Genomic DNA, 9,959 nt, shown 5'->3' with positions numbered 1-9,959 from the left:
GCGGGTTTAACCTCTGCGTCAGGAAGATCCCCTGGAGAAGGAAATGGCAACCCACTCCAGTACTCTTGCCTGGGAAATCCCTTGGACAGAGGAGCCTGGCGAGCTACAGTCCATTGGGTCACAAAAGACATGACTTAACAACTAAAGAGCAACAATCCTATATCTTATATGTATCAATCAAATCCTCACTGTAACATCTGCTTTCTTAAAGTTTTCACACCTTTATAACTTATTATTTGCACTCTATCATTTGGTTTCCTAGAAGTTTGAACACATCACAGAATAAATCCACCCCTAGAGTTATTCAAACAGAAGAACATGTTACCTAAGAATATTAAGGACGTAGAAGAATTCTCACAGCCAGTGCTGCCAACACTATGAGTGATGCTCAGCAAATACTGAGCTGGAAGTCTCAACATTCTCTGCCCCAGTGACAGAAACATCATTATCAAATCATCAGGCTGAGTGGTCTCAGGGTTCTGTAAGTTCTAATAATTCCTGAGCTTTGTTAGACATTTTAGGTCAAAGAGACCTGGGACTACTTGCCCTGCTGTTTTTGAAGACACTTTTGCAACCAAGAGAGAGAAATGTTTTCCAAGTAGGCTATTAAGTAATCATATGGTGAATTTGGATGGATTCTGAAGGGTTTTGCCATCACTGGCTTCAGGAACGCATCAGCTTCTATTTCCAGGAAACAGAACAATGTCTTACTAAAGTGAATTATTTGATGTAAAGTGGGTAGCAAATGAACATGATGTCTGCTTCAACTCCAGAATGGCTAGTGGAAAATTACTGCATAATATATTCCACGGAGATAAGGAAGTTGGACATGCCTCGAATGCTCACATCAAAAACTGAGACATTTTCCAGCATCTTGGGGCTTCCCTGGTGACTCAGATGGTAAAGTATTGCCTGCAATGCGGGAGACCTGGGTTCAATCTCTGGTTTTAGAAAGGTCCCCTGGAGGAGGGCATGGCAACCCACTCCAGTATTCTTGCCTGGAGAATCCCCTTGGACAGAGAGCCTGGCGGGCTATGGTCCAAGGAGTCACAAAGAGTCAGACACAACTGAGCGACTATACACCAGCATCTTAATTTCTCTTTATTTATGCAATAAATGTCATTCAGAATCCTGTCTCTTCGTTTACATCATCTTGTGTTGCTTCCTATAGAAACCTCAAGTCTGAAATTCCAGTCACATATAAGTGTTGTCTTAGTAATAAGGCCTTCAAATTTAACATGGAACTATGATATATTTCTTATGTTGTTAGAAAAAATACATATAATTAACTCAATGTATTCTAATAGGTTTTTGTGCATTTTATTGGCAACTTGGTATTGGGCACTTTTGCAGAGGAAAGATTTCTGCAAAAACCGGGCTGTCTCTACATGCTCTGCTGTTTTATGTGAGTGTCTTTTACATGACTGCTGCAGAAATTCTAAATGCCCAATCACTGCTTAATTCCGATGCTGTGTGGGATTGATTTCTCCTCCTGAGAAGAGGTTCATGAATGAAAGGGGCAAAATGTAATTATCCTCAGGTGCTGTGTGATTTTACTGGGTTCTACAGCTCCAGCTGCTTGATTCAGACACACTTTTCAGAAAAGTCTCTGAAAAATCCAGCAGAGCGAAAACAGTCCATTCTGATTGCAACTGACCTGTCCAAGAGAGAGAAGTACATAGACAGAAACTGCTATTCATCCTGGTTGGAGTTTAAAATTATACTTTTAAAAGTTATTTATAGGACAAGATTCTGGTTCTTTTTTTTTTTTTTCATGTATCTTATGCTGTCCATCTAAATTCTCTCTGAAATGGACATATTGTTTAGGTTTGTTTGTTTATCAGTAAAACAAGTTTGTGTTTAAAATAGTGAAAGATCAAAAGTACAAAACTGTAAATTAAATAGCACCTTTATTGACGCTTTCATTATCTCCCAGTCTCTCAATTTCTTTCTTACACACACACACAGTGTCCTAGCATTTCCTGTTTGTTACTAACAGATAAACGACATGCTGCCATTAATGTCTTTCCATATACATTGTATATTGTGATACACTTACATTTGTCTACAAGGCATATTCCCAGTAGAATTACTGTATCATGAGATAGTTACACACTTTAAGTTTCTGTATATATTTTCATAATACTTTGCAAAAAGTTGTAACTATATTTTAACACTGCTAAGATTCTCCATACACTTGCTAAAACGATTTTCTTTCTTATTTCCCAACGCAATGTGGTTAAAATGGCATCTAAACCACTAAATGTGTCTAAGTGATCATTACTATGTGGACAGAACTGATCAATCCTTTCTATGTGTATTGGCTCCTTCTATTGCCTTGTGATTTCTTCTTGCTCCTGTTGTTGATTTTTTTCCTAGGAAGTTTTGGGGTCTAAACATAATTTGTAGGATACCTTTGTTTAGTAAAATAATTCATCTCTTTGGTGTAATTGTTGCCAAAATCATGGCCCCCTGTCCCCCAACTAAAAAAAAAAATATATGGAGACAGAGTTTGGAGGAAATAGAAAAATGGCCTTATCTTTGCCTGGCAAAGGGGAATATACAGCAGGCTAGCGCCTCAAGAAGGTAAAGATTCTGCGTGCAGTACAGGAGACTTGGGTTCGATCCATGGGTCAGGAAGATCGCCTGGAGAAGGAAATGGCAACCCACTCCAGTATTCTTGCTGCAGAATCCCATGGAGAGAGGAGCCTGGCAGGCTACAGTCCGTGGACTCGCAAAGAGTCTGACACGACTGAACAATTAACACAGTGCCTCAAGAACTGTGCCCCGCGCCCCAGGGGAGTAGGGAGAAGTTTTATATCCTCATGAAGGTCTTGTATATATGTTTTTTCCTACAAGTTTAGAGCCAAAAACTGGCATTAGGTGGCTCAGCAACTCTGTCTGGTGTCCCTGAAGTTATTGTCTGAGCTGCTTCCTTTTGAGATACAGAATCTTACAAAGGAACGTAGACTTCCCAGTTGACGCTAATGGTAAAGAACCCACTTGCCAATTCAGGAGACATAAGAAACGTAGGTTTGATCCCTGGTTTTGGAAGATCCCCTGGAAGAGGGCATGGCAACCCACTCCAGGATTCTTGCCTGGAGAATCCCATGGACAGAGGAGCCTGGTGGGCTACAGTCCATAGGGTCGCAAAGAATGGGACACCACTAAAGCGACTTAGCACGCATGCACAAGGGAGTTGGGGGAAAGAATGCCAGGTGCAGAGTATAATCTATTAATATATGGAGTCGAGAGTAAATTAGCCTTGTGAAGGACAAGTCCAGCTACCAGTGTTTGTTACTATCAACAGCTGAAGAATGCCCAAAATGTTTAATTCTTGCAGGCATGTTTGGCTGGTGTGTGCCAAAGACCAATCACTCATTTCTGTTTTTGCTGCAACATAATTAATCCCTGTGTTATAATTTTTGATGAACATTTTTCCCAGTTTGTTTATTTTGGGTTTGTTGATATTTACCATACATTTAATTCTTATATAGTAAAGGTATCAAATGTCTCTATTTAACAGATTTTGGTCACATTCTCAGGATAATTTCTTTTTCAATCTCTGTGATTTGTTTTTTCTTACACTTTCATTTTGATGTTTCAGATTAAAAATTTTAATCTACATGTATTCAATTTTAGAGTAAGGAGTGAAGACTTACCTATATTATTTTTCCAAACACCTCATGAGTTATTTCAGCACTGATTGCCAAATAATTCTTTTATCCAATGTTCAGAAATGTTTTTAGAAATGCTAGATTCCTATAGGAACTTGAATCAACCTCTGGATCATGTAATCATTTTTTGTGCTAGGACCACAGAAATGTGTCTTAACAATATAGATTAAAATTGTTTATCTTGTCCATTATCTTTGTTATTCTCTTTCACATTGTTCCAGGCTATTCTCGCATGTTTATTTTTATGGATGAATTTAGAATAAGTCTATAAAGTTTCAAGCAAACACATACAACAGCAATGAGATGTCTGCTGGTATATTTATTGGATGGTATCTGAATTTTCAGATTTAATTTTAATGTTAAATTTGAAAAATTCAATACATAAACTTCAAATAGTGAGTCTTTCTATTCAAGAGCATTTAATGTCTTTGCACATTTAAAAAACATTTTGGTTGTGCTATTGCATGATCTTGTATTTTATTATTGTTTTAAAGTATAATATCAGATATTGGTTTTATTAATGAATTCTACTTTTATACTTCTGTTTTAATCATTTTAATTCTCTCCAATATTTTGAAGCCCTCCAATTCAGTATTTTGTTCTATCTCTTTTAGTAAGTATAAGTTCCTAGTCTACTAATTTTTTTAGTAACATGATTTTAGACAAGTCATATAATTTTTGATATCTAGAGTTTTATTTTCATTCTAGAAATTGTGTACCATGAGTTTCAGTATCCTTTACACAACAATAATTAAAGTAGCATTTAAAAATTTCCAGGTGTTTAAAGCTTTTAATTTTTATAATTTCTATTTTTCAAAAAATTAAGGTAATCTATATCTTTTATATTTATTAAAATATATTTAAGAATTCTTGTGTGTTAAGATAGGATCTTATTTATATAAATACTTAACAAAAAGTTTAAAAATAAGAAGTCATAACTGTTCTAAAGCTAATAAATTCAGCATATACCTATGAAATCAACATTATTTATTATCTTTTTCTTCACCTTTAAACAAGTCTGGTTTCTTAGTTTAATCTGTCAGTTAATGTTCCCTGAAAGAATTATTTTTCTATTAACTTTCTTTTTTATTCCATGTAGGTTTGCTTCTTGAATTCTGATGTTATATTACTTAGTTCAAAGAGATTTATTAGTTAACTAGATCTTCATTACAGAAGATAAAAGATCTTTTTATCTTTGAATACACCTTTTCACTTAACTTCAGATGAATTGCATGTAAGCCACATATAGTTGAGTCTTGTTTTTTGATCCAGTATAACAGTTTTTTTTTTAATTAAGGATGAGTTTTATCCATTTATAGTTATCCTTTTAAACACAAGGTTTTATTTCCATTCTTTCATCCTCTGTCTTTCATTTTTAGTAACTTCCTTTTTTCCAGTCTTTGCCTATGTAATCTGTATACCCTGACCCTCTGTCCTCCTTGTAAGTTAAAAAACATGTGTGCCTCTCTTAGTTGTTCTCTATAGGGTAGTGTTTCTGAAAGTGTGGTCCATGGAATCACAGAGTCACCTTAGTGCATATTACTCAGGCTGATCTCAGACCTACTGAACCCCAGATCTCAAAGATGGAGGAGAGGTGTGCTTGGTCCACTCAAGCTTGCCAGGGGCTCTTTTTAATTCCTCCCAGTTTTACATTGCAAAATTTCAAACCTACTGACAATCTGTACAACGAACTCAAGCTTGAAATTTTGGGAAAATAATAGTATAAACAGCTATATGCCCCTCATCTAAGGCTAATCAGTTCAGTTCAGTTCAGTCGCTCAGTCGCGTCCAACTCTTTACGACCTCATGAATCGCAGCACACCAGGCCTCCCTGTCAATCACCAACTCCCGGAGTCGACCCAAACTCATGTCCATCAAGTTAGTGATGCCATCCAGCCATCTCATCCTCTGTCGTCCCCTTCTCCTCCTGCCCCCAATCCCTCCCAGCATCAGGGTCTTTTCCAATGAGTCAACTCTTCACATGAGGTGGCCAAAGTACTGGAGTTTCAGCTTTAGTATCAGTCCTTCCAGTGAATTGGAAGGACTGATCTCTTTTAGGATGGACTGGTTGGACTTCCTTGCAGTCCAAGGGACTCTCAAGAGTCTTCTCCAACACCACAGTTCAAAAGCATCAATTCTTCGGTGCTCAGCTTTCTTCACACTCCAACTCTCACATCCATACATGACCACTGGAAAAACCATAGCCTTGACGAGACGGACCTTTGTCGGCAAAAAAGAGTCTCTGCTTTTGAATATGCTATCTAGGTTGGTCATAACTTTCCTTCCAAGGGGTAAGCGTCTTTTAATTTCATGGCTACAGTCATATGCAGTGATTTTGAAACCTAAAAAAATAAAGTCTGACACTGTTTCCACTGTTTCCCCATCTATTTCCCATGAAGTGATGGGAACAGATGCCATGATCTTCATTTTCTGAATGTTGAGCTTGAAGCCAATTTTTTCACTCTCCTCTCCCACTTTCATCAAGAGGCTTTTTAGTTCCTCTTCACTTTCTGCCATAAGGGTGGTGTCACCTGCATATCTGAGGTTATTGATATTTCTTCCGGCAATCTTGGTTCCAGCTTGTGGTTCTTCCAGCCCAGAGTTTCTCATGATGTACTCTGCATATAAGTTAAATAAGCAGGGTGACAATATACAGCCTTGACATACTCTTTTTCCTATTTGGAACTAGTCTGTTGTTCCATGTCCAGTTCTAACTGTTTCTTCCTGACCTGCATAGTTGCCAGCATTTTGCTCCCTCGCTCTCTCGCTCTCCGTCTTTCTTTATACTCCTCTCCCCACCTACCACTTCCCTCCCTCCTTTCTTCCCTAAAGTAACTGAAAGTAAATTCCACCAGTCATGACACAAATCATGTCACACTACCTTTAACTAATCCAGCTTTTTTTGCTTAAGACTAGGATATTGTGCTTCATGACAATATGACTAATACATTCATAAAATTTAACCTTGTCCCCAAAGTGTTATCTACTATACCATTATACATTCCCTTTGGAAGGCTGCTGGAGCCACAGAGAGAGCCTGGTCCACCCTGCTTGAGGATAAAGGGCTTGTGGACAGAGGAGTCCATGACCCAGTGGTCCCTCCAGCTGCCTGCATGAGTGCAGACGATGCCAACAGAGGAAATTCCCAACCCATCCGCAGAAACTTGACAAATTACTTTTTAAGTTACTTAGCTTGGGTTGGTTGCACAGCAATGAATATATGATAATATTACTGAGCCTCAACTCATATGCTCCTGCCAATAAACTGAGAAATGAAGTGCTAGGGTAAGGAATAGGGAATTTGTAAGGAAACCCCACAGAACAGACTGAGATGGTGGAGTTATATCCCAAAGAATCACCTGAGTTAGAATTCACTCTTCTTTTATACTTAAAAGGAAGGTGATTGGCTGGTGCAAACTTCTTGATGTCAGAATCCTGAGCTCTTGCAGCTGTCCTCATGGGTTACGTCATGATGTTTCTGTAAAACTCCAACAAGGCAAATATTATTCTGTGTTCTGCAGCTTTTTATCTCCATGTTATTGGAAGAGTATAATACCTCTAAAGGTCAGAGCCTTGAGAATGGGCTTCCTGTAATTCTCAGGCTGTAGGACACATTCTTAACTTATAGCAAAAATAAAAGGTTAAAGTAAAAGAAACAGATCCAATATGGAGTCAGAGTTGGTCTTCCCTATTACAATTACTTAGTCTGAATTTAAGCTACCTGACTGTTAAAATAAGATCCTTTATGCTGCTTTCGTGTTTTTGGTCCAGGATTGATTCAAGACTCACACATTTAATTTAGTAATATGTTTCTTTAGTGCCTTCATTTACTGCGTCTCCATCCCTAATTTGTTTTTTAGCCTTTAATGACATTGCAGAGATGCTTCCTGCTTTCTCTGTGGCTGTGCTCACTCTGTTATCACCCTTCCTACTGCAGGATTGTTAGTTTAAGCTGTAAAGACAATAACAAGAGGCCTCATTTGAGAAAGGAAAATGCAAAATCAGAAACAACATCCTATTCAAAAGGGAATTAGCTAATAGTTGAAAAAAAAATGATGACTAGCATTGGAACTTGGAATTGGGTACTGTATAGGGCTTGTCCCTCTGATCCATCTCACCTAGTCACTTGCTTGAACCAAAAGGAGAACAAGGGCCAAGTAAGAACAAAACGTCTGTCCATTAAAATCCCAGTCAGACACTGGAGTAGCAGCCATTCTCTGTAACTGGTGTTACACAGTATTGAGGGGAGCAGGATGGTCCCCAGCTTCCAAGTACAAATCACAGGCTCTGTTGTGTTTGTGGAGTGGATGGTATCAGCAGGTGTGCACAACAGGGAAACTTCTTCAGGGCTCCCCCTTTCATACTTGTGTAGTAGTGAGGTGTCTCTGATTTCAAGGGACAAAAACCCAACACAAACCAGCTTGAGATAAATAGAAGCTTTTCCGTTTATATCAATTGGGAGACAGTAGGGAGTGGCCTTAGGCATCACTCAGTTCAGAATGGTGGATGTTCTGTTTTTCTCTCTCCCCGTCTCCTGCCAGCTTAGTCCTTACTGCCTCTGCTCCCCCATATTTTCTGTCATTTACTCTCAGCTGTACTCCTCCTTGGTTGGTTTCATTCCCTGCCCTCATCTAGGCTATCTCCACAAGGTGGTGAAGTTTCATAGCAGCTCCAACTACCTCCCACATATCTTAAGAAAAGCATCTTCCACATGAGCTAGAAACAAAAGCCCCAGAGAAGACTTTCAACACATACTCACCCTTGGACTCACCACCTGATCCCATGGGGGATGGAATACTGAATACCTTGAACGGGGGGCTCAGAAAGCTATTAGGGGCGCCCCCAGCAGAACAGCATGATTGAAGAGAGACAAACACCATGTCACAAAGGAAGGAGGCACCTCACAAAAATAGCAGTAAAGCATGCCCGCTCGGCCCAGATGTGCAGCAAGACGCTCGGGCGTGATTACAGGCAATCCAAATGTAGCATCCCCAGCTGATTCAGGGTATCGGTGACTTTTCAAAACCTTATGCAATTTTCACGACAGCAGAGGCTGACCAAGATGGAGAACTGGCATGAAGAGAAAAAATGAAAAATAAAACTGCACCATCCAGTTTCCACTAAGTGAGGCTGCGTTGCCAGCTAACCCGAGAATGATAGTGAAAGTGAAGTCGCTCAGTCGTGTCCGACTCTTTGTGACCCCATGGACTGTAGCCCACCAGTCTCCTCCATCTATGGGATTTTCCAGGCAAGAATACTGGAGTGGGTTGCCATTTCCTTCTGCAGAGGATTTTTCCAACCCAGGGATCGAACCTGAGTCTCCCACATTGTAGGCAGATGCTTTACCGTCTGAGCCACCAGGGAATGATAGTGGCTTACTCAAAAAGACCCCTGTCTTGTTTGAAGTTTGGTGTGGCTTTGGTGCACATCCTCTTGTTTCCAGACCAACACTGAATCCAGGAGCATCTTCTATCTGGAACACTCTGTGCCTGCAGCAGAGGGAACAGTGAGAAAGCAAGGCTGCATGATGGTTCTAAAGTGGCAGTGGTACTTCCACTCACGCTCACCTGTCATGTAAGTGTCACAGCCCATCTTCCATCAGTAGGGTGACACGTGTGTCTGCTCCACAGGTGGGTGGAGAGGCACCTGATTGCAAGTGTTTCTGTAGACACGGGAGGCAATCGTTTTTCCCAGTGATACAGGGTATCACAATAATGAAAAAGACACAGAAAGCTGTCTTTCTAAGCAAATATGAGCTATCCTTAGAGACTCCTAGATATAGTTTGTCAGTGAACTTTGAGGGGGTCTCAGGACTAGAGTTTCTGTAACATGCCATCCATCAGAGTCAGTAAGATATGGTTTATAGGACTGGCCTAGGGGAAGATTGACTATACTGAGCTAAGCCCATGTGAAAGAAAGCGGGAGAAACTATATCCTCTCCTGCTTTAATAAACAATGAATTATTCTTAGGGTGGCCATACTATTTATCATATAAACTGGGATACTTTTGTGAAGAAAGGGCAAAGTCTTGACAATTACATTGATCCACCTAGCAAGCCTCAGCCAATAAAAACCTGTAATTTTATTTCAAGACTGCTGCCAATTGTAATAATTTTTTAAAATATTTATTTTTGTTTTTTTAATTTAAATTTATTTATTTTAATTGGAGGCTAATTACTTTACAATATTGTATTGGTTTTGCCGTACATCAACATGAATCTGCCACGGGTGTACACGTGTTCCCAATCCTGAACCCCCCTCCCTCCTCCCTCCCCATACCAT

Source organism: Ovis canadensis, chromosome 17 (assembly GCF_042477335.2).
Source record: "Ovis canadensis isolate MfBH-ARS-UI-01 breed Bighorn chromosome 17, ARS-UI_OviCan_v2, whole genome shotgun sequence".
In the NCBI taxonomy this organism is placed as follows: Eukaryota; Metazoa; Chordata; class Mammalia; order Artiodactyla; family Bovidae; genus Ovis; species Ovis canadensis.
This window is presented reverse-complemented; position numbering follows the sequence as displayed.